Here is a 26,867-nt window from a genome sequence, read left to right as displayed (position 1 = left end):
AAAATATAGAGCTGTTGTGGAAAAATAGAAAATAAGTATAAATCTTCAAAGTATTGTAAAATACACTTTCAAAAATAATCCTGTGCAGGAAAGAGGCCGTGTCATTGGAGACTCACCCCCGGCTCCAGGGTTTCAAATTGAACTTGTTCTGGTTTCCTCAAACGAACTCTGCTTCCAAATCTCATTCCCTGAAGTAGAAGCATTTAGGTCAGTTCTGCAAGATTTCTTCTGACTCATCCAAACTATCATTCCTTCAGAGGAATCCAAGCAAACAATGCAATAAATAAGATATACTATACAGTGAAGTCACTACATACCTCAGACATACTCTAATGCATTGGGTTTTTCCATAGTTACCTTATTATTCTTCTGGGAAGTTGTCTTCATTTCTAGAGATTTTCTGCATTTTTATATATGTATTTCTAGAGATTTTATATATATGTGTGTGTATGTGTATATATATTTCCATCATATTAATGTATGGAATTATGTATGTATATGTTTGCATATGTACATATGTATTATATGTATATTATATAATGTATGTTATTATATGTATTGTATATAATATATACATAATTATATGTATATAATGTATACATTCTATGCATATTATGTGTATATATACATATATATGTATATATACATTTCATCATATTAATGTATAGAATCATATATATATGTTTACATATGTACATATGTATTATATGTATATTATATAATGTATGTTATTATATGTATTGTATATAATATATACATAATATGCATATAATGTATACATTATATACATATAATTATGTATATAGATACAGATATATGTATATATATATATTTCCATCATATTAATGTATAGAATGTCAATATATAATAAACTCTCAATAATAGGAATTTTTAAATCTTCCTCCCTTATGTGTTTTCTACAGTATATTTTTTCACTTTAATATGCTTTTCATTCAATCATCAAATATTGATTAACTGCCAGCTATAGCTATATATATGACTGTAAGTTTTCAACAAGTGCTTCCTGTGTGCTCATGATGTGAAAGAAATATGGTGGGATTTGGGGTATAAAAATACCTGGTCTTGATGGTATTACCTTCCAAAAGCTTATAAACTGCAAGTTAATGAGCTAAGTGCTATTCACAATTAAATGTCACTGTGTAATTTTAAATACTTCAGTGCAGTCACTAAGGAAATATTACTACAGAAAATCGAATAGCTCATTGTGAGCACATTATTTACTTTGGTTTAGGCAGAGAGCATTTAAAATACAGTTGTGTCACACCTGACTTTAAGTTGGAGAACTTAAATATTTTTTCAAATGTGAAGGTACCTGATTTTGTGGACTATTTTAATTCCCCAGGCCATTTCTCATTGTTATTTTTAATATTAGGAGATGGTAAAATACGTGAAGGAGATTTCTTTAAATGGGCCTTAATGATGAATTCCTTAGTAAGTGAAAAACCGACTGAAGGATTAGTCGGCAGAGGGAAACACAAAGTTATTGGGGTTTTGCACACATTTGGAAATTTTTATGTTGAGGAAATAGCTACTAAAAGCTGCTATGGATTTCTAGGACTTTTTTTTCTTCTTTAAATCAGTCATGGTTTAGCTGAAGTTTTCTTTCTCTCTCTTTTTTTTTTTTTTTTAGTACTTGCTATTTATTTATTTTTTTATTATGTTATGTTAGTCACCACACAGTACATCATTAGTTTTTGATGTCGTGTTCCACGATTTATTGTTTGTGTGTAACACCCAGTGCTCCATGCAATCTGTGTCCTCCTTAATGCCTATCATTGGGCTCACCCATCCCCCACACCCCTCCCCTCTGAAACCCTCAATCTGTTTCCCAGAGTCCACAGTCTCTCATGCTTCATCTCCCGCTCTGATTCCACCCCCCCTTCACTGTTCCCTTCCTTCTCCTAATGTCCTCCACGCTGTTCCTTATGTTCCACAAATACATGAAACCATAGGATAATTGACTTTCTCTGCTGACTAGTTTCACTCGGCAATACGCAGCTTCAGAGTCAAAGTTTGCTTATCACTGGTGCTCGAGATCAGGGGCACTTACGTCATAAAGAGCTATTGAACTGCAGCTGCTTGAGTCTTTGGGACAGGAATTGGCTAAACTTGAGGAGGGAAGCTACAGCCATGGGCAGGGCTGGGAGAACGCTCTGCCACAGTGATGGGAACTGGGTGAAAAACTACTAATACTATGTGATATGTGTTTTATTTATTTATTTATTCATTTATTCATTCATTTATTGAAGTTCAGTTAATTAAATGTATCATGTATTATTGGTTTCAGAGGTAGAGGTCAGTGACTCATCAGTCTTAAGAAATACCCAGTGTATTTCAAAAACAATTTACTGTATGTAATTCGAGCTAAAACCAAAAGCTCCTAGAAGGAAACGAACAGGTAAATCTTCATGATCTTGGCATCAGCTGCGAAAAATAGAGAGATTGGAATTCCATCAATATTAAAATCTCTTGTGCATCAGAGACTATTCTCAAGAAAGCCAAAGGACAGCCTATGGAATGGGGTAAGATATTTGTAAATCATATGTCTGATAGGGTTTTCATATCGAAAATAGATAAAGAACTCCTACCACTCAACAGAAAACCAAACCTCTCAGTAAAACCTGTGCAGAGGACTTGAATAGATATTTCTTTTTTTTTTTTTTAAGATTTTATTTATTTATCTGACAGAGATCTCAAGTAGGCAGAGAGGCAGGCAGAGAGAGAGGAAGGGAGGCAGGCTCCCTGCTGAGCAGAGAGCCTGATGTGGGGCTCTATCCCAGGACCCTGAGATCATGACCTGAGCCGAAGGCAGAGGCTTTAACCCACTGAGCCACCCACGTGCCCCTTGAATAGATATTTCTAAAAAAAAAAAAAAAAAAAAAAGCTAGTGACCTGAGGACATAGGAAAAATATTCACCATCAGCAGTCATTTGGTAAATACAAATCAAAATTGCTTTGAGATACAACTTTAACTTTCAAAGATGGCAATTTTCATCATCACCATTATCATCACCACCATCAGCATCATCATCACATAACACATCCTGGTGAGGATATAGTATGGCAGTCCTTCAAAAAAAGCTCAATATGAAATTATATGGTCCCATAATTCTAATACTATAGACAGAGCCTCACCAGAATTGAAAACAGAGACTCAAACACATAGTTGTACCCAATGTTCCTGTAACATTACTCAAGATAACCAAAAGGTAAAAATAACTCCCTGTCCATCTACAGAAATGAACCAGCTGTAATGCACACATACAATGTAATAGCATTAAGTCATAAAAAGAAATGAAGATCAGCTACATTGTACAGTATGGATGTACCCTGAAGACATTATGCTAAGTAAAATAAGCCGGGCACGAAGGACAAATACTGCATGAAACGTCTAGAATAAGAAAATTTATGGCAATACAAAGTTCATTAGAGGTGACCAGGGACTGGAGACATGAATGCGGAGTTACTGCTTAATGGTTACGGGGTTTCCATTTGGGATAATGAAAACATTTTGGAAATAATCTCGACAGTCGCACAACATTATGAGTGTAAATTTATACCACTGACTTGTACCCTGAAAAATGGTAGGAAAAATTACACACACACACACACACATATATATAACCACAATGTACACATTTTAATTTGCTTTATTTAGTTCATTTTAACTTACTTTATCTACTTGGATAAACATAATAGCTCTACAAGGAAAACAAATGTATTATTATTATTCTATTTTCCACTATGTCAAGAAATTTTATTGAGTGCTATAATGTTCGAGGCCCTGATTGAAGAACTCTGCAATTATTAGCTTATGTATGACTTGTATGATGGGCTGTGCTCCTGAAGAAGCTTTTTCCACTCCTTTTGAACTTTCTGTCACTGTCTCTGTCATCTTCACAGTGACATGAGGGTAAACTACATTCCTTCCTTGCATACTCTCTTTCACCTCTGTGTCATCTCTGTGTCCCCAGCACAGGGCACAGTGCTTGGTACGTGGTAGGTGCTAAGACCCTGTGGTTACGTGGCTGAATGTAGGAATGGCACAAACACCCCTGAGTAATTTTCTTTTTTCTTAATTTTTTTAAAAGATTTTATTTATTTATTTGACAGAGAGAGATCACAAGTAGGCAGAGAGGCAGGCAGAGAAAGAGGAGGAACAGGCTCCCCGCTGAGCAGAGACCCAATGAGGGACTCGATCCTATTTATTTGTTTCACAGACAGAGACAGAACAAGTGGGGGAAACACAGAAGGAGCAGGAGAAGCAGGCTTCCCACTGAGCGAGGAGCTCAGTTCAGAGTTCAATCTCAGGACCTGAGTTTATGACTTGAATCAAAGGCAGGCACTTAATTGACTGAGACACCCAAGTGCCCCCCACCCCCGCCAACCCAACTAATTTCCTAAAGTCTCTTTAGAGTATTCTGTTCCATTCTCCGTATCAAAGTTATTCAGAGGATCGATTCACGTCCTTCATAGGAATGAAGACACCATGCTCAAGTGTGAGCTCTCCCATATTTCTGCAGGGCCCATGATCTCACAATTACACCTTGTGTTGTTCTCTCTTTGGAGTATACATGCTTTCAATTTGAATGATTTGGCGATATGAAATATATCATTAGATATGGAAGGGATTGTGTAGAAGGATAAATCATTTCTGGCCAGCATGAAGAAAGGACCTCTTCTCTTTGCACTACTTTTTTTTTTTTTAATATTTTATTTATTTATTTGACAGAGAGAGATCACAAGTAGGCAGAGAGGCAGACAGAGAGAGAGAGAGGAGAAAGCAGGCTCCCTGCCAAGCAGAGAGCCCGACGCGGGACTCGATCCCAGGACCCTGAGATCATTACCTGAGCCGAAGGCAGAGGCTTATTAACCCACTGAGCCACCCAGGCGCCCCACTTTGCACTACTTTTTGAATGAGTCGGAGCAGGGCTAGAATTTGGCTCGGGGTGAGGTATGTGGGGTACTGAGTGTGCTCAGTGTAGGGAGGTACTCACCCTCGAGTTGTGGAAGGGCAGGGCTGCCACTGACATGGCCGTGACAGAGAGTGCCTTCTGTTGTTTGCACCCTTAGTGACCCTCTTGACCTTGGAACCTGTGCTCTAAAAATGGTGGCATTGGACTAGATGTAAATGAGCCTGGAGAAGACCGCCAATGGAAGCAGAAAGATAATTTGTTGATGTAAGGAGAATATGGCGGTGTTTAAAACAGTGGGAGTCTTGCTGGCGCATGGTGCCCTTCAACATATTTTGATCAGACTCCTCCTGGCACTGGTGCAGACAGGCTCCCAGTAAATCACATTGTTTGGTCGACAGCTTCTTTGTCTCCAAGTTCAGGTATCCCATGATGGTGGCCTAAGACAGAACCTGACTCCTGAGGCAGAAGAGCTGAGACCAGATCAATAAAATCTGGAGGGGACTAAATGTTGACTTTGAAAGAAGCCTGGGTTCTGAAGATTCAAGGTTGTGGGGGTGGTCTACACTTGCCAGTTTTATGTAACTTCCGAGCATCCTGCGGTGGATATGCTAGATGTATTCTGTGGAACGGAGGATTTGTAAAATTTTAAAATAATGGCAAAGTGCTGGAAGTAATTAAATGCCATTGTTTATCAAGTGCCACAAAATAATTTTTGCTCATGGATGAGTACAGCACAATAATAACATGTTTGTACCTGGCCAGGAGCACTGCACTGAATAATACCCAGGTTATCACCCAGATATCCTCACTTCCCTTTTTACCGTTATCGGGTGTCATTCCACTTGCCAGCCTCCTTGTGCGTCCTGTGTGATTTTGTTTCAAGAGCTTGCACCTGCTTCTCTTTGCAGAGGGCTGACCTTGGCTGCCAAGTCCTGTCATGCCCTCCCACACAGAAAGCTAAGGGGGGCCTGGGAGTTTCTGCCCCTCCCCAGACTGTACCTAGCAGAGCCCAGACCCCTTCACATGTGTAACCTGGTCTTCCTGACCTGCTTCCTGGCTCTCTTTTGAGAACCCCTCATCCTTCTCCCTCCATAATGCAATCCTTCCACTACCCTCTCTATACACCTGCTCCTTATACCTTGGGGTCCTTGTGCTGGAAACTGTCTATACCTGTTCCTACTCATCACACAGCTAACTCTGACTCATTCTTAAGGTCTCAGCTGAACATACAACCTTACAGAAAATTTTACTTATCTCCTGAATTTACAAGTGCCACGGATACAGTCCCAGAATGCTTTCTGCTTTCTGGGAAAATTCTCTTATCTAATAACTTTCTCATCCACCGGCCTTTGACCTTCATGAGGAAAAGGAATACAGCTTTTGGTTTCACTGTGGTAACCCTAGGGTGTAGCCCAGGGCTGAAACAAAGCATAAACAAAACATAAATAAATATACGTTGACTTTAAGATGAAATGGATGAACGTATTTGATTAATTGATCAATATGTGGCTTATTAATAAAAATCACAGGACACTACATGTTATTTTCTTTGTTGATAGGCTTATTCTGTAGGCTCTGTGCACTACCCTTGTGTATGCTCTTAGCAAGGTTGTTAATACATGTATGGCATGTTACCCTCGTGAAAAGAGTGCAAAGCCGTTTTTGGAATGAACACTTAAACACATAAAAAATCAAATGTTTAAAGATAAATTCCTATTGATTTTTTTGAAGGACTGAGGGCTTAGGGTAGCTAAAAATTCATGCTTCTTTGTGCAACCTATTTCCTAACTTTGGTCCATACCTGGACCCAAAACTTGTCCTTCTATCTTCTCTCTCAGCTTAAATGCCGTCGTTTAAATATTTTAGAATAAGGGTTGGGTTGGATCCAGTGCCACAAATACTCATTAAATAGTCTGTGAACATAGCATGTCTTTCATAAAAAGTCAGAGAGACCTTCTAAGATTTTTTCTAGAGCAGAATTTTCAGAATGATGGAGTTTACATGGGAATCTCCCCAAAAAGCAGAGCCTGAGAAAAAGGTTGTTTGCAGATCATTTGTTTTGGCATTTTATCCCATGGAGTGAGGGACTCAAGAAAATTACAACAGAAGAGAGGGAAAGTCAGAGCACCTGGGTGGCTCAGTCCTTAAGCGTCTGCCTTCAGCTCAGGTCATGATCCCAGGGTCCTGGAATCGAGCCCTGCATCGGGCTCCCTGCTCAATGGGGAGACTGCTTCTCCCTCTCCCACTCCCCTTGCTTGTGTTCTCTCTCTCCCTTTCTCTCTCTCTCTCTCTCGCTGTCTCTCTGTCAAATAAATAAAAATCTTAAAAAAAAAAAAAAGGAAGGAAGAAGAAGAGAGGGGAGGTCAACATAAGACTGTGTTCTCATCCTCTGGATACCACAGTGGGTCATTGTACTTGAACTCTCTGAGAAACCATGGGCATGACCTGGGATTGTCCAGACTAAAGCACGGAAAGGGAAATGATTAGAATCTAGCTTGGGTAGCACCTTGGTCAGTGTTGTCTCCCCTTATAGATTCAGTTACTCAGACTAGAGTCCTGGGTGATTCCCACAAATGTCACAATGTAAGGGTTTGGAAAAGCCCTGGGGCATAAATGTGAAATATATTCAGTGCTACAGAGAGGAAAAAAAAAAGTGCCCCATCAATTGTGTTCTCCACATAGGAGCTTTTTGCCTCAGCAATGTCTGGATCAAAGTTAAGCCTAGAAGACATGAATAGGGGAGCGAGAGTTACTTAATGCAGTTGTTCTGTGAGATGAATTTCTACATGAATGTCTTTTGTTCGGTCATCCCAGGATCTGATTTTCTTTGATTATTTGCCAATATTTAAAAATCAATGGAATTTACATCGTGATACACTTTGCTTCCGGAAGGTGGGGTCAATATCTCTCCCAGATGTGTTGAGTTTGGTCATCCTCAAGTCTAATTGTTTTCCCAATTATTTCCCAGTGTTCAAATGTGGGTTCCCAGAAAAATCTGGATTTTGTGCTTCACTTCCAAAAGTCAACCATGGAGAAATTCTGGGTCTATATGACCCCAGGGCTGGAAGGAAATTACATGTATGGCGTTCATGAATTTTTGACTCCTGTTGTTCCGTCTTCCCGTGTGTGTACCTGTCTGTCCCTGTAGATCTGTGCATTGGAGATAGCTCTTCTAAGACTGGAGCATTCATTAAGGTAGATGGTTAATGTGTTTGCTCTCTCAGAAACACTGCACACCCATCTTTCTCTGCATCTGTACCCTGAATAGCTGATTTTTACAGACTGCCTCCTGTGGGCTGCATTTCCCATGCGGTTTTTGGGTTGGTTCAGCCAAGAAGAGGCACTGGAAGAGATCTGAGGGCAAGAAGAACAACATGATGGGGAATATTTTCTCCACTCTCTCCCCGCTTCAGCATCACAGTTACAAAAATGGTGACATCCATGTCTAATCACCATTCCCCTGAACCTTCTCTGATCCCTAGCAACACAAGAGTCCCCTGCCCTTTTCAAGGTGTTACTAGCTGCTAGGTACCTCAGCATCATTTTTGGGTTCCTTTGGCCCTGCCCTCCTTTCTGGAAGTTGTTCCCTCATTAAACTGTATTCAGTAAATCTATTTGAGGCTGGGGTTCTGCCTAATGCCTATTGTGGTATTATAATTATTAATAAGGGAGCCACCCTGCTCTCTCCCCTGCAGAGAAACCGCAGGACATTCTATTCTGACATCCTGCTTCTACCATCCAGCCCTGTTTTCCTACTTAGCTGACCATGTGCACTACGGGGGCTGAATCTGCTGCCTTACTTTGGTGTGCGCTGTTTGCTATGACCTGACAGCGGCTTGATTGACCCCTGGACCAGGAGGCTCAGTGCTGGGCTCTCAGGTTTCCCGATGCCCTTGCCAAGGCTTCGAGTGGCCATAACGAGTTTCCCACGGACCAGCTGCAGCTAGCTCACCCTGTCAAGCTGGCAGCAAGCAAGGGTAGTCAAGCCTCTTATCTTTCCTCCCTCCTCCAGAGCCCTGTTTGTGATTTTTAGATTGTTTACTTTCTTGGTATCAGTCCGCCTTAGAAGGCCTGCGGAGACCCTGTTTTGATCCTGGCACTGCGGGGCAAAGCTTCCTGCAGAAGAAGAGATGCTGGAAGCTTGATGGAGGCTGTGACTCTGAGTCCTGCCGAGTTTGGCAAGATGAGTAGGCTTTGGAGCAAGACTAGGTCCACCTTGCTAGGGACGGCGGGGGTGGGGGTGGGGGGGGGTGGGGGGTGGGGGGGGGGTGGGGGCTCACTCCCCAGGTGTCCGTCAGGTCCTAAAGACTGCCTGATCCGGTTCGGCTCTCTGCAAGCCCTCTCAGACCCATGTCAGATGCTCGATTTCAAGAGCTCATCAAGCGCCTGTTCTTCACGCTGAGTCACAAAACCAGAACAAGAGAGGCTGGGCTTGAACACCTGCTTGGCCAGTTTGGACGAACTCCTACAGGAATTCCTCTCAGCTACAGTTTTTCTGGCTTTAAAATGGGGATGCTCATTCCATTTAGGAGGTTGGGAATTTGTAAGTTACATCAGTTGCTTGTCCATTGTGTGTTCTATAAGTACCCTTCAAAAAATAGTTTCTTTCCTAAGAGGAAATTTAAACTCTTCTTCCTTACTGATTGTGGAATGCTTGCCGCGCATTGCCCAATTTTATTTTAGCCATGAATCGTAGGAAAAGTGATATGTAAAAGCCGTACTACCTGGGTTGACCTATGGCTCCACACCTTTCTAACTGTTCGACTCTGGAAAAGTGTCTGATCTTTGGCATTTTGGTGTATTGTCTCCAGAATCATACAGATGTGGTTCACATTCCTGCTTTACACTCTTACTAGCTGTGCAACCTCAGGCAGTGTCTTAACTTGTCTGTGCCTCAGTTGTCTAATCTGTATGTAGATCTTAACACTGGCTCTCCTCTACCTCATTGGTTCTTTGAGATAATTAAACGGATTACTTCTTAACCAAGGGCTTAAAACTGCCCTACTCGACCAAAGTCAGCAAAGACTGCTTTCTTCGTAGAGTTGGTGTGACGATTCTTTCAAAGTTATTGTGATTGTTAAAATAAATTGTGCAGAACCAAGATGAAATTGCCAAAATGTGGCCGTATAGCAATCTCATGTCTCCTAGTAATTACATACAAATATATTTAAGAACACATACAGCACAGATGTAATATGAGTGCTCAGTAAATGTCACGTGGCATCATCTCGCCATCTTGTGAAGATAAAAAACCACAAATGAGACTCCGTTTTTAGGTGGAGATGATCTAATTAGGAGCACATACTCTCTTCCCAATAAAATCCCCCAGTGCCACCTATGCTGCTATATTGTCTCGTAGGCATAGAATGTGGGTCTCTCTGCTCTGAGTGTTACAGGCTCTCTTTCCTTATCCATCGCATTTCTTGATTCTAACTGCTGATTGTTAAACAAATTCCGTTCATACGGCTTCACAGAGACTTGGCCAAGATCTTCCCTAAAGACCATTGGGCAGGGGCGGGGTGTATTCTCCCCCAGCCCCAACACTCTGGAAGGCTGTGTACTGACTGAAATTCCATCTGGTTTGGGCCATTTCCAGCTTGTGGGCAAGTTAGGATTCCATGGCTAGCTTCAAGGTGGCCGTTTGAAAACCCCCTTCATTCACCATCCCTAGTTGGCTCCTGACCAACTGCCCCCTTGAAGTGATGGTTTTTTCAGTAAAGAATTTATAGCTTTTGGTGTGAAGCAAGACAGCAGCTGGCAGAAGAAAAAACACAAAAAAAAAACACAAAAATCCCTCTACGGGTCCTTTCATTGAGCTTAGCTAAGCATGTACCACTTGAGTCCCACATCAGAAAAATGGGATGGTAGTCTCCCCAGGAAACAAGGCAGCTTTTACCAGAGCCCAGGGAGAGGGTTGGGGAGAGGTCACAGGGAAGCCTTGACAACCAACACTTCTTGAGAGGAAGCCTGAGGAACATGTTAAATGGGCTTTTCGTTAGATATTTTGTTCGAGAGAGTAGAGATTATACAGATAGACACAAATAGCCAAATTTATGCAACCAGTGTTCTCAGTCGAACCCTGTGTTCAGAGCTCTCTCCCTGATTCTAAGTGGGGCTGGATGACAGTCTCTGCAGAAGGTGTTTTAAAACTCATACGAAGTAAAGGGACTCATTGAGGTAATGGCCAGTTCTGTAAAAATGTGCCAGGAGAGAACAAGGAGAAATCCTCACCGTAAAAATATTTTTATTTAATAATTGGAAGGATGGAATGAAACACCTGCATTTTATAAATCAAAGTTACCATATGGCATATAACATTTGCTAGTAAATTCTTTTTTTTAAATTTAGTTTTATTTTTTCAATGTTCCAAGATTCACTGTTTATGCACCACACCCAGTGCTCCATGCAATACGTGCCCTCCTTGATACCCACCACCAGGCTTACACAACCCCCCCACCTCCCTCTCCTCCAAAACCCTCAGTTTGTTTCTCAGAGCCCACAGTCTCTCATGCTTTGTCTCCCCCTCCAATTTCCCCCAATTCAGCACAGTCCTAGAAGTGAAGCCTTTCTGAAAGTTTTGCTATAGTACAATGCCATTTTGCACTGGTTTACTTCATCCTGCGGCCTTTATTTCCCCCCCCAGACTTGAAGTAAATAGATCATAAAATGGTACTTTAAAGTCTATTTCAAACTCTTATGAGTGACAAAAATACAAAGCAGAGCAAATTGCAGAGACATGGATGATAGTTATAAATTAATGGTTGAGACATTAGGATGATCTCCCTATAGCTTTTCCTCCACTTTTTATGATGATTCTTCAGGGTCACTGGAAGCAGTAGTTTGTCAATGGCAAGGTGGCCATAGCTAAGGATCTGTCCATTTTCAAATACTCTGTTGTAGACAGCTCTGGCATCCGGTATTAATCTGATAGAACATTTTTTCCAACCAACCTTCCCTCTCTTGGGAAGGAAAAAACAGTAACAAAAATGCATCACGATCCCTACTGAAGTCGCTATTAATTAGTCTTACTTTTGATATGTGGAAGAATAGTTTTTCTCTCTCCTTCTTCTAAAGATTTTTATTTATTTATTTGCTAGAGAGAGAGCACACAAGCAGGAGGAATAGCAGGCAGAGGGAGAATAGACTCCCCACTGAGCAAGGAGCCAGGTGCAGGGCTCGATCCTAGGACCCCAAGTTGATGACCTGACCTGAAGGTAGACACTTAACTGACTGAGCCACCCTGGCATCCCTATAGTGCCTCTTTTAAAGACAGAGAGTATGTCACTGAATTGATGTCATGTACACCTTCCGGGGTCTGCTCCAGGGGTCAAATGCCCTATCCCCATTTACTTCCTGAATATTTCATGCTGAATAATTCTCATACCTTAACGTCAACACTGACTCAGCAGCGTAGGCACACAGTTGTTAAAAATGAATTTTAGGTGCACATCTGAAAGAAGGCTGCTGTTTCTGGCAGAGTCCAAGTAATGCCAGTTTTTCAAGTTTCTCAATTTGTTGTGAATTGCCTTTGGTGTTTTGGCATATACTTTTGAATATCTGCACTGATTCTAGCTCTTTGCCCTCCGATGGTGGATTTAGTACTTGTGGTTGTCTAAAGGGCTCTGGAAGCCAAGACTTGTACAAAGGAGCATGGGCAAGCTTTATTAGAAATAGCTGCACTTATAAAATATTAAATTCCTTTCTTCCATGTCTGTAAACTCATGAGTCATATACTGTTAAACAAAGGAGTGTATTGCCACTATGGTAGCTTAACCAGAAAACTTCTACAGAGTTATATGTTGAGGTTGATGTGCAAACCTGACTCGCGGAACCAGGATAAACTTAAGATGAATGAAATGGGTACTTCCGATCGGCTAGATATCCAGCAATAATTTTCTTTTCTTTTTCTCTTTTTTAAAATTTATTATTTTTTAAAAAAACAATTTCAGATTTTTAATAAAATGTATTCTTTTTGACAGAGCAAAAATTAAAATCTCATTAAGGAAAAATATCAGTATAATTTTATTTTCTGTATAAGTTCTATGTTGGAGCACATATTTATAAAAATCCTGGATTAAAAACTCAAAGCTTCATAGGTAAAAGGTGATTCATATTGAACAAAAAAGATTGCTACTGACAGCATTTCAGACAAAATGAAATGAGTTGTGTTAGAAAATCTCTCTCATCTCTAAAATTACAATGAGATGTCAGGTTAAAGCCGCATGTCAGGGGGGCCTGGGTGGCTCAGTGGGTTAAGCCGCTGCCTTCGGCTCAGGTCATGATCTCGGAGTCCTGGGATCGAGCCCTGCATTGGGCTCTCTGCTCTCTCGGGGAGCCTGCTTCCTCCTCTCTCTCTGCCTGCCTCTCTGCCTGCTTGTGATCTCTGTCAAATAAAAAAAATAAAATAAAATAAATTTAAAAAAAAGCTGCATGTCAATCTTGTACGGTTTGCACACACACACGGAGTTTGAATAGGCAGCAGACAACATACTATGAACAAGTTTTTGGTGAAATTTACTTTATGTCTGTTACAGAAAACATTTTCACAATTAAAAATAGGATTTTACACCTATTTTCATATATTTTTCTGTATCTTTTTCTCTGCCTGTTTTTTTTCTGCCTATTTAGCCAAATTGTAAAGAAGCAAATTTTCCATCTATAATATATTTACTATTTCTGTGAAAATAAGTCAGAAAACTGTTTGCACTATTTGTTACAATTTATTATAAACTGTCTATTAAAATTAAGATGGAAACGCAAAAATATTCTTTGACCTTGCATATCCTTATATGGAAGAAAATATTTTCTTTCCATTCCCAGCTAATAATTATTATTGGACATACTTTAATTTTCTCCCTCATTTTCTCTTTATCTTCTGAATCTTTTTCTCTGAAGCAAAGAGAAATTGAGGAATTTGTCTTTTTAAAAATTTTGCATTGAGGTAATTGTAATGAAACAGTCATTTGACTAAATTGTTTTTTCATAAAAACCTCAAAATATGAGAAGCAGTTATTAATAACCATCTTTAAAATATGCACGGATCCATCATTTAAAGTTAAAATGTCAGTAGAACCCTGAATGGCCATAGGAAGTCATGGAAATTTTGTCTGTCACATCCAGCTCTCATGAAGTCAGTTTTAATAGATCTCAGCCTAACACAAGCAGTGATGACTCTCACCTCCAGAGCACCATACGATTTTCTGTCTCAAGAAAATGATGTAAACACTTGAATAAATTATCTTCAGAAGAAAGACATATTCAACCCTCCTCCTTGAAAAGGCAAAGAGTTCTCCATAAATTGAAATCTCACAATGGACAAAGAAATTATAATGTCTTCTAAAATACTGTGGCTTTGATTTGCTTTCTAACATATTTTAACTTCTTTTTAAAAAATGGTAAAAGAAGGAAATAGAAGATTTGGCTTATTTTTATTTTTCATGAGGGAGAAAAGCTCATAGAAATGAAATAAATGTGCTCAGTAAAAAGAAATGGTAAATTCTGAAGTAAATAGGTGACTATTACTTGAGCTCAAGCCAAATACATAACTACATTAGTGACCTCAATTCTTAAACAAAGAAGCAAAATGCAATAGGTCAGGGCTTTTTTGTTTTGTTTTGTTTTGTTTTGTTTTAATCTCAGTAGTGAAGATACCGTTGTGCAGAATTACAGGTCAAATTAACAAAATGATTCAATTATTAGACTGCCTGTTGCTGAATACGATAGGAATGATCTTTAGGGAAAAGAAAAGGAAACCCAATTCACTTTTTGTTGTGATGAAGTAAGGAGGTTAAGTCATTTTCTCTGCAGAAAGTGATTATCAAGCTGAATAAAAACAGTAAAAAACAACTATTTAAATGCCTGGGAAAGAGATAACATGTATACACTAAATAAAAAAGAATGTTTATTCTTGAAAACTACTAAGCATTGAGTGAGAACCTTGGGAGCATTGGCATTCTTGATTGGCGTGGCTCCTATCACAGCTGATCTGTTTTGGCAAAGTCATTGGGCCTTTGTGGGGTAGACCACAAAAATCAGCAGTCTGGCTACTCCTGCTAGAGGCAGCTCCTTTGAAGTGAAAGACTGTGCGTAAAAGTGATAAACTCAGTGACAAGTGAACAGGGAGGGCCAGCAGCTCTGCTACCATAAATTTTCGGGCCCGAAAGGACAACCCAATAAATGATAGCCAGGAAATTTTCCAAGAAGTCTTAGAAGGTAAAGCCATCTATAGGGATCTGGGTGAGCTCTCTCCATAGCCTGGATGGAGCTAGGGCTGGGCTCATTTACCACAGAGACTGAAGGGAACCCAAGGTATCCCTGCATCATTGGCCAAGGAAATCTGTGCATACATGCAGAGGAGACATGAGAGGACATGGCAAAAAATAAGAGCCAGAAGAGACTTGAAAATGGCCTCAAGTTTTAATATGTTTCTAGGCCACACAGAGATCTGTCAGCAGAGACTGGAAGACTTATCAGTTGGGTGCATTTGAGTGCAGCGTCTGATTAGTCTTTGGTTGAAAACCAATATGTGCAGACCCAGGAAAAATCCCTAAGGATCTAGGTTTAAAAATAAAAGCAGCAACAATGATAAAAAGCTGAAAACAAAAATTCACGTGACAGGGAAAACAGATTTTATGGATTTTATTCAGAGAAGTTAGTTACTAAGCAAACAAATCAAAACAATTATAATCCTCTGTAAGAAAACATCAAAATCCGGATAAATACATAAAATGTCACGTATTTCACAAAAATCTTCCAAGACAAGCGAAGACATGATTTGAAAATGTGACTGATACTGATGAAAAAAAAAAAAATCAATAGAACCTGCCATTAACTGTTTCCAGATATTGGAGTTTGTAGACAAACACAGCAAATCAGCAAGTACTTCATATTTTCAAAGAACAGAAGGCAACCACATTTAAAGATCTAAAGAAAAGCACAACAACAATGATTCAATATAGAAAGAAATTCAGCAAAGAGATAAAACTTAAAGAAACAAAGCAAATAGAAATGTTGATGGAATGGTTAACAAGGTTAGAATAATTACTGAAAAGTTAAAAGTATGAGAACTCCGTCATTTTCAAATGCTCTGGATACTACAAGCTAAGCCCATTAAAAAAACAGGTTTTTCTCTACATGTGTATTGCTGTCTATATTATTTAACAAATACTTGATGTTTATCATGCCTGTAAGTGGTACTTTGATTATAGAAAAATACGTTTTGGGATTTTCTGGGAGTTTTTTTTCATCCTACCTCCTCCCACTCTAGAAACACTCACTTGCTCAAACGCAGTAAGTAATCTATCCACCCAGCACGTTGTCCAAGGTATCAAAGAGTAAACCCAGTTATAACAATATTTTTTATGATCTAAGTAATAAAGAATAGATTACTTAGATCGAATACTTAAATTGGTACATTGTTTAATATTTCCAGGAGAACAAGACTGAAAATCCACAGATAGATGAAGATGTTATCAGCCTTCTACTAAAAGAAACCAGTTGGAAATGGTTTCTGAATGCATTCGTTCATGTATTGGTGTTAACATCCCTTGCTACTTTGGACTTGTGGTTTACTCGATAAACTAGAAACATCATGGGTTGGATTTATTTCTGTTAAGCAATTCTATAACAAAAAGCAGTATGAGATCCAGGTAAAGTAAATACAGTGGTATTAAGAGTGTTCAAAGTGTTCAGGGTTGGACAAGAGTACCCACACACTTAGGGATCAGAAGAGCTTCATAGAAGAGTGGCGTAGTGTTGACCAGTCTCTGCATTCCAGATCATGAGTGAAAAACAACATCTTACAAGATTGATATGAGTGTGTTATATTACATTTTTGTAGGGAAGTGTGGAGCAAGGGCTTGGAAAGTAGATTGAGGTTAAAGGGTTGAAGTCTAGACTAAGATCAGGACCTTGGATTCCTTTACTCAGCGGCTCAAAGACCATCGATGGTTCCCCACTGCTAAATTCAAAAGGCCTTGAAAATTCAGTGTGATAGTCATGTAGAGGACGGATTCGAAAGACAAGATATTGGAGGCAGAAAGATTTCAGAGCAAGGCATTTTCAGAACAGAGAGCTGGCATCAGATGAGGCCTGCTGATCAGTTCCAGGCTCCCCAAATCAAACCAAATGTTAGGCTTCATTTTTATGAACATGGACGTCCCAAACTCTGACAAGTTTCCAGGCATAATTAAAAAGTTGGTGACCCCTGACTCAACTTAAACATTTTTCAGTGACTTTGCATTTTTCTTTTCTATCTTACAATCTTCATGAAACAAATATTTTCAAAAAACTTTCATATATATCTTCTAACAATGTAATTAAACCTGCAGCTTCACTGTAATATATATTTTTAAATACTATACACTATCATAAAAATGTTATATATAGCACCATCTGTTGGCTAAGGTATCTTTAACAGATGAAAAATGCTTTATGCAAATGAGATTAGAATATCATTAAGTTTGAACAGAGAAAAGAAAAACAGCTTTAATTTCGATTAAGAAAAAGTAAACTCTCTATGTGGTCACTGAGTAGTAATGAAGCCTGATAATTCAGATTATTTTGGCCTCTGCAAACAGTAATAGTATCAATTATGATAAATTGGCCGAGTAATATTTTACTCTAGTCAGAAATGATAAAAAGGACAAAGCCATACCCTATGCATTTTAAGCACATGAATCTCACCAAAAACATATAAACAGTGAATATAGTCAGTTTGAGGATGAAATGTCATGTACAAAAAAATCTTTGGAAACAGCAACACCATTTAAGATGCAGTTAGAAGTTGAAAGTAACCAAATAATAAGTAGCTTCCATATTCCTCCTTCCTTTGATTTGTGTATATTCAGTGACATAATATGTATGGAAATGTAATAAGTTAAAATTTTAGTTATATTTACTTGCATATTCTTGGGAATTCAGGAATGGAATGAATCTCTGTTCTTTTCTCAGTATTTGTCTCTTTGTAGTATTTGTGGTAAAGACATAGGCAGATACTGCTTTGGATTCTTTTTTCCTGAGAGTTCACCTCTTTCCTTTAAGAATACCGACAACTTGGGGTGCCTGCGTGGCTCCGTGGGTTAAGCCTCTGCCTTTGGCTCAGGTCGTGATCCCAGGGTTCTGGGATCGAGCCCTGCATCGGGCTCTCTGCTTCCTTCTCTCTCTCTGCCTGCCTCTCTGCCTACTTGTGATCTCTTTCTGTCAAATAAATAAATAAAATCTTAAAAAAAAAAAAAGAAAGGAAGAAATACCAACAACTCAAACTTACCAAAGAAATTTAAGTGTACTCTTTCCAAATGTTGGGTTGTCACCATCTGGTCTGTCAATAAAATAGCAACTCTGAGTTGAGTTTCATGACCTGATGCTAGACAATCCCTATCTTTAAGGAGCCTATACTTTATTTTACTTTTTTATTATTTTATTTTCAAAAAGATTTTATTTATTTGAGAGAGACAGTGAGAGAGAGCATGAGAGGGTAGAAGGTCAGGGGGAGAAGCAGACTCCCCATGGAACTGGGAGCCTGATGTGGGGCTCGATCCCAGGACTCTGGCACTCCGGGATCATGACCTGAGCCAAAGGCAGTTGCTTAACCAACTGAGCCACCCAGGCACACCAAGGAGCCTATACTTTAAAATAAATTATAAGACTTGTCCATAAAGAACAATTATAGAAGCAAAGGTAGTGTGATTTTAATATGCAATGGATAATGAGGATAGTAAGTGATCTGCTCTCAGATTACAATTGCTTCCTTCTTTTGAAGCTTTCGTTGATTTTCCAATAGTAGTTAAGAGTTCCTCTCAATTGTTCTTATGCATTTCTGTGTTTCAGGACGTACCACAACCGCGGTGTACGGTGTCAGTTCTCCTCTAGACTAGAGTTTTTATCTATCTTTAAGTGTGCTATGGTGAGTGCAGTGAATTGTGTCAGACTGCTGAATCACAGACCTATACCCCGAAACAAATAATACATTATATGTTAATAAAAAAGAAATAAATAAGAAAAAATACTCTATAGAGAGCTTATCAGCTAGTACGGTTTATGATAGATAGAGTTGGCATGATAAATATTTACATGTAAATTAATGTATGAATGCATGATCTATCTTTCTTCCATGAGAAGTAGAGGTAGTTGCTCCTCTTTATGTTTCCGAAGGATTTTTTTTTTAAGTATGATCCTAACGGTAGCTGTATTTATTTGAAAAGATTTGTTTATTCATCTTTAAGCGCAAGGGCAGAGATTATGTCTGCAATTCCAAGCCTGGGCATTAGATATGTTTTAAATAAATTACTATTAATATCTTGATGATGCTTAAAAATAAGGTATCAGAATGGGTAGATCTAGAAAATTGAGATACTACAATTTGCCTTTGATTTCACTGCAAATCAATTGGGACCACAGATATTTCTTATCAGGCAACCAAAACTCAAAACTTTAGTTCTCCACCTAATATTTTACAGCTCTTCCTCTAGTTCATTTTTGTCTCGGACATATCAGTCAATCTCCTTGGTATGTATAAAAATATTGGGAAATTTTATTTTTATATTGGATTTGTTATTATTATTATTATTATTTGCTATTTCGTGCTTTTACTGTGACAGTAAAGGTGAATATGAATAGCATGCATCCTTTGAACTAGCTTTATGCACCATAATAAAAATTTGTAGGGGTTTACCAGGATGGTAACCATGTCTATATTTTTTTCTTCTAAGATTGTGAGTCTGACTGTATATCCTGGAAAAAAAGAGCAGGTACTCTTATAAAGCTGCGTTAAGAGGATTAGGTATATATGCCAAATAATCTCTGATAGATTATAAATATCCATTAAATATCTGTAGACATATTTCTGGATGTTGAGATATAGTAGTGCATAGAGGGATAATGCCTTTGCCCTCAAGGTGCACATGGTTTTAAAGATGGGAGAAAAGAAAGAGAAAGGGAAGGAAGAAAGGAAAAAGGAAGAGAGGAAAGGATGAGGAGAGGGAGGGAGGGAGGAAGAAAGGAAGGGGGGGAGGAAAAGAAGAAGAAAGGAAGGAGACAGAAGAAAGAAAGAAAGAAGAAAATTCAAGTAAAAATAAATGAAGTAATTTACTATAGTTACCTAGAATAGTAACTTGCAGTGAAAAAAGTTAAATTAGTTAGTGCCAAGGTTAAGTGAAGGAGAACTTTAAATACACTGATCAGGAAAAGACCTGAGAGCTGAAATACAGAAGGGGTGAATGAACAAAAGAAGGATGAACAATGCTATAAAATAAAAACAGACTAAAAATCAAGTCACCAGTGATCCATTTCCTTGCATACAAGTTTATCTTTTATATCTGAAGTGAAACAAAACCATGTCCTTTAGAGGTTCTACCAGATTGGGTGATCTGGAGTTACGGCAACACAACCCCTTTCTCCTCTAGATTTTAGCTCTTGGTAAAGCACCATGCATTTAATGGCTGCTGAAGAGTACCCAATGACCTGATCTGAGATTTTTTTTATGGCCATATGTTGCCTTCTCTCTTTCCGGACAAGAATGGTTTTAAAATAAAACACATTGCCTAAAATCAGGACAGTAAAACCACGGAGACCATTATGTAAGGCAAGTCCATTTTTAAGCCTAACAAACTTGAAGGTGTCCCTTCGAGCAGGAAGTACCTATAATGGGAAGAAATAGCTTCATTACCGTGCCCTTTCTTGAAGAATAAGAACTATCAAAGCAGCTGGCTGTGTCTCAGGGGGTATCATTTGGGCCTTTGAGAGAAAATGCGAGACTGTTGGTCTGGTTTGAAATGTTTGTACGTGGTCATCTAAATCCCTGAAGAAACTTTTAAGGTTCTGGCTAAGGCTGCTGCTATTGAAAAGAATAAATATGTTTTCAGAAACTTCGAGCAATAGAGAAGGAAATAATTCACCTGTAACCTTTTCAAAACTTTAGTTTCCTATGGGGAACACGAATTTGGTCTTGTGCCTCATTTGACTATCAATTTTGAGTTGCTTCATTACATTTTTCACTGGGTTAGGGCCAGGTTTCAGGGAAGGGGAAGGCAAAGCGTGGAGAATTGAAAGCAGCTCGGCTGCTTTCGATGTATGTTTTTTTTCTGTGCTTTTGCAGTTTAATATGTTTAAGGGTTTGGGGAGAAAGGGTTGTGTTACCTGCAATGGGACAAATCCTACCATCAAAGCCATAAAATAATTGCATTTTAAGTTACAGGTAACACATACAGAGAAATATTTATTTGTATTTTTATTTATTGATAAAATTATTAGATAAAAATTGATATAATTATCAATTAGATTGATAAAATTGTTATTATTATATGATAAAAATTCATATAAAATATGAAGGGCTAACTGGCATGAACATTTAGTTTTACAGTCTGGACTTTGCAAGTTGAGTTGCAACTTTGCAACATAACCCAGTTCAAGTCTTGGTGTATATTAAAGTAGACGTTGTCTACCGGAAATGTAATTCTGGAAATTGAGTGACAGACAAGTTCACCCATTATTTACTGGAATTAAAACAGTTTTCACCTGTAAACTATACCTCAGGTATTGCCTTATCAGTCCTTAACATCATCATCACAATCATCATCGCTTTCCTCGAGATCTGTACAGGAGCTGATATGTTGCAAGAACTATTCTAAGTGCTTCATACACTTAATCTCATTTAGTATTCATGGTTACATTATAAAGCCAGTATTCTTTTATAGTTATGTTTCATGGATGAGAAACAAGGAGGCTTGGAAAGTTTAACAAGTTCAAGGTCACTCCCCAAATTCCCAAATTGTACACAAGGTTATTTTCAGCATCTATCAAATAGCCAATGGACAGATTCAGAGCAAAATGTAAAGTAGGAGATTTTGGTTTTCTTTTATGAATGTTTCCAGTGCCCTGTGATCATCTCATTTCTTTTATAGGAGCAAGAAATGAATGTGATGCTCAAATTAGAGACATATTCTCTGAAAGCACTAAATATTCATGGTTTCATTGCTTTCTGTTAAAAACAGTTTATTAAAATAATCTCGCTTGCTGGGATGTGGGCTATGGTAGATTTTTCTTGTCAGGAGGTTGAGTGGAAGTGACAAGTTGTCCCTCTTTTCTCTTATCCACACGCAGAAATACCAGTGGCAGAAAGTGTTACCAATGGGGTGCACTGCTTCTGAAACCTTGTACCCATAGTTTTAAACAAGTGGGATCCTTATAAGTCTTAATAAAGCAGAAGAGTGAGTCCAGGAGAGTGAAAAGTCTTACTTGCATTTCTGTTTTGTGATCTTAGAAGCCCTGGGTTTACACAGCAGAACTCCGAGATCTTAAGAGTTCTAGAAAAAGTGAACCAAGAGGTTTTTAGTCCTCTCAGGGTGTCTGTGCAGAGACTGAAATCCCTCAAAGCTGTATTGGTCATAGAAAGCAAGGAGAGTATTAGAGAGTCACTGTGGTCCAGAACAATATCTGGGTCAGGGAAACTGCAATCCTTTGCCATGAGCAGGTAACTGAAGGACCAAACTCTCCATCTATTAACTTGTCTATTAACTCTATCTATCTTCAGTTGGTATCTTAGGGCTTCCCCAGATACTTTTAAAGATACATATGCATTAATTATGTCCTTCACAGCTTGCTCAGTGCGCCTCTCCAACTCAGAGCATAATAACACAATCATAGGATCGCTTCTCGGCCTTTTGGCTAAGATCAAGTATAATAATACAGCCATAGGAACCGTTCTTCTATGGAGTTTTGAACGTAGCATCCTAGTTTGCTGTTGACCTGTATCTTCATCATTTACTACTGCAGCTTAATTTGTTACTATGAAAATAAAATTCACAAGTAATTTTATGTAGACTCCGTGCATCATAGCTAAACACTCTTGTTACAGAATTTATTATATTTTTTGGCAAAGGATCCTGGATCATGAGCCAACAAGAATTTCAAAGACAGCTAAAAGAAATATCATAGTAACACAGTATCTGTTGGTGAGGTGGGTTAAAGCAGGGAGCGCTGGTGTGTTGTGTGGAAAAATATACAAACGGTTATAAAGAGGGGTCATGACACAAGTTCACTCACATTTAAACAGGCCAGAAATAAAAGAATCAGGTTATTTCTGAAAGTCGTTGTGAGTGAGATTGATGCTTCTGGTCTTGGGAAATCAATACTCTGTCGTCTCTGTAGTACATCTTGATTTGTAATTCATACAGTGTTATGAAATGTTATAAATCTTGAGGAAGAAAAGGAGCTCATAGCCTAAGGAGTTCATGCAAGAGAAACTAAAGTTAGAGGAAAATAATGACTATCCCAGATTTTACACTTGTTTGCTCCTCTTTTTCCTGCTACATCCAGCTTTATGCTAAACAGTCATGAGATCTGTCTGAAGAGATCTTGGGAGGTCAAGCCATATTTGCTTCTCAATTATTAAGAGTCTGATTTACACGTTAGTCAATATGTAGAACTGAGAAAAGTCTATATTTGATGAGACTCAGTTTAAGAAAATAAATATGTTATTTTTTAAATGGAATATTCTTAAAGATTTCATTTCATTTCATGACTTACGTGTTGAGCATGTAGGTGTCAGGAAGAAGATAAGACTAAGATCCAGTTTCATTTAATAGGTTAAATCTGATATGGTATTTCAAATTTATGTATGTATGTGTGTGTCTTTGTATATAAGTTCCACGCCCAGTGTAGAGCCCAACACAGGGCTTGAACTCACAACCCTAAGATCAAGACCTGATCCGAGACCAAGAGTCAGATGCTTAACCCACTGAGCCACCCAGGTGCCCCTTTATTTTAAATTTAAATGAAACCAATGATCTAACTTCTTGGAATGAGGCTAGTTTCTCTGCCCTCACATATAAAAGTAGTACCTACTTTATTAAGAAACATACAAAATAGATCATTAATTCTTTTTTTGAAGTGTCATTCTAAATTCTGGGTCTGATCCATTTCATTTCAATGTACATTATGTAATAACTAAGATTCTGACTTTTTAGAAAGAAAGGACTGTATCCTTTATCTACTTTTAGCCTGCATACTGGATAGAAGAAATTAGGTACATATTAGGGTCACAATAAATAAATATATAAAAATAGCATAGCACCGTATATCATAAGATAGAATAGATTATTTTATTTCTTAACATTCAGTGAAATCTATCTACACATAATAGCAGAAAAATATACTACCTTACATTATTGTTTGTAAGTTAAAAGCAAACAGTGGATTCTGACCACTTTAGCTGCAAACCAAGTGTCAGATGTTAAATTCCATTCTGGGTCAGATAATAAAAATTTTCTATCCTTGATACCTGTCCATATTCAGCCTTTCATGTTTCTTCACACTATAAAAGCGCTCCTCATCATAGTGATTGGAACAGCACATGCCACAACACTCACTGTTACAGAATCAACCAAACCAAAGCATCCTTTATTTACAAATAAGTTCCGGCTACCAACCTACCCAGCTATCTGCCAGCCTGGCTTAGAAGAAATCTTGGCCATTAACAAGATCATTAGCTCTCATCCAGAAGAAAAAAGGATGCCTTTTCTGTAATGTGCTAAAGCCAGTGCTCATGAGAGCCAATTTTGCACATCTTTCTCTAATACTGCACTCAGTGACCCAATATTAGTAGCATTAAGTTGAGCTTGGTGGAGGTATTTACAACATGGGAATGGGCAAACCATTCAATGTTTTTTACCCTGAAGGTCAGTTAAAAATTTACTAGCCTAGGGGTGCCTGAGTGACCGAGTCAGTTAAATGTCCAACTCTTGATTTTGGCTCAGTTCATGATCTCAGGGTCACGAGGTTGAGCCCCGTGACAGGCTCCACACTCAGTGGGGAGTCTGTTTGAGATTCTGTCTCTCCTTCTCTCCTGCCCTTTCTCAAACAAATAAATAAATCTTTTTAAAAATGTACCCATCAACCACCAGTTTTCTCCTTTTTAAAAACTATTCTTCTTGGGACGCCCGGGTGGCTCAGTCAGTTAAGAGTCTGCCTTTGGCTCGGGTCATGATCCCAGGGTCCTGGGATCAAGTCCCACATCAGGCTCCCTGCTTTGTGGGGAGCCTGCTTCTCCTTCTGCCTGTTGCTCCCCCTGTTTGTGCTTTCTCTCTCTCTCTGACAAATAAAATTAATAAAATCTTTAAAAAATATATTCTTCTTATTCTATCTCTTATCATTTTTTAAAACATGTAGCTTTATCAGTATTTTTATTAAAACCTAATAACTGCACGTGATCATAGCCTCAGACAAGCATATCAAAATGAGACTTACAGATTTATTTTTAAAAAGAGTTATTTTAGTTTGTAATCATTTGCAGTAACTGTAAGCAAAAGGGAACACGTTGCTACTTTCAATATTGTTACAAGTATGTATTTTGATACATTGTGTTTCCATACTCAATATCTGACAGACCTTATGACCTTTGATAATTCAAAATTTAGGAAACATTTCTTCATATCTGTGCCTATAACTGTTTGGGCCCTGAATTTTTCTTCTTCTTATTCTCTCCCTGCTAATCCGCACTTTTGGAGTTGTCTTCAAACAATGCTGAGTTGCCAAATAAAACCAATTACCTTTAATGTTGAAAGTATTAACAACCACAAAAACATATTTTTACAGATCTGTTTAACCATTTAGGCTCACTGACTTTGTTTAAAGGGCATATTTTCCTCCTTTATTTTCTATGTGGGCCTAGAAATGAGAAAACATTCTCTTTCTCCTCTTTAATCTAAGTGGAATTATGAAATAAGTATGGAATTCACATGGGATGCTTTCCATTTGTTCCATTATGTGTGTCAGAGTACATATGATTTATACTTTACTCCTTAAGTCAAACAGCATTAGTTTTCTTTGAACATCTGGCTGGCATCTGGGAGATCTACTCCATGCACTATTAATCAGAATATCATTGTGAAGTTTGGCTAATGACCGATGTGAATAGAATATATTTCTATGTGGTAAAGTTCACTTTATTGATTTAATACTACATGGCGTCCTGAAGTGCTTTGGTTTTCAACACAATTTAAATACGTTGCCAAAGCTTTATTTATTTAGTAAATTTACACAATATTTTTCTTCCAAAGTGCTATGTAGTAATGGCAACCAGGCAAGATACAAAAGGCACTTTGTCTTCCCTCTCTAGTTATTTTTACTGAGCACTTCCCTACAAACTGACTGCAAAATTCAACAGCTGTCTGGTTTAAGATGCAATGCACTCTCCTTCTTTCCCCTCTTCTAGACTCTTCTGTCTAAATCTTGACACTTGTGCTTGTCTGTTTCTCCAACAGTCTCCCACCCACCCCTCTCCCTGCCTCTAGATCTGTCTCTCTCTCTTCATTAGGAATCATGGCAACCTCCAATGAAGAAAAGTAAAGACCTAAAAATGAAATTACTTTTTAATGTCTTGATACATCTTCTCTTGAGTTTTCTTGCAACTTTCCTCTCTAATCTACATGAATTGTCTGCGTTCTGATTGCCCTTCTCAGGATGTCTCCTTTTCCTATCCTAGTTTAAAGTTCATTAGGATGGGGGATTATTTCTTGTTGTTTAGATGTCACTCTGTCTCAATTGAGGAATGAAGAATAAAATAAGATAAAACAAGGAGAAAATGATAAAAATGTGAATTAAGATGAACACAAAGCTCATAGCTTTTGGTGTTTAAGTTATTTTTATTTTTTTATTTTTTTTAAAGATTTTATTTATTTATTTGACAGACAGAGATCACAAGCAGGCAGAGAGGCAGGCAGAGAGAGAGAGAGGAGGAAGCAGGCTCCCTGCGGAGCAGAGAGCCCGATGTGGGGCTCGATCCCAGGACCCTGGGATCATGACCTGAGCCGAAGGCAGAGGCTTTAACCCACTGAGCCACCCAGGCGCCCAGTGTTCAAGTTATTTTTAAAAGCATTTTGTAAACCCCATCTTTCAATTAAAGAATGGACACCATATTTAAATTTTCTTCTCTCG

General features: G+C 38.4%; 1 long non-coding RNA gene across 1 annotated transcript in view; it reads left to right on the top strand.

Moving 5' to 3' along the window:
- The window catches only part of LOC125100578 (uncharacterized), a 106,893-nt gene that overhangs the window by 75,372 nt on the left and 4,654 nt on the right, over positions 1–26,867 (top strand). Inside the window, exon 4 of the long non-coding RNA XR_007127601.1 lies at positions 2,309–2,543. This is a non-coding gene — a long non-coding RNA (uncharacterized LOC125100578). The remainder of the gene's footprint in view (positions 1–2,308; positions 2,544–26,867) is intronic.

This window comes from Lutra lutra, chromosome 5 (assembly GCF_902655055.1).
Source record: "Lutra lutra chromosome 5, mLutLut1.2, whole genome shotgun sequence".
NCBI classification, from domain to species: Eukaryota; Metazoa; Chordata; class Mammalia; order Carnivora; family Mustelidae; genus Lutra; species Lutra lutra.
This window is presented reverse-complemented; position numbering and strand designations above follow the sequence as displayed.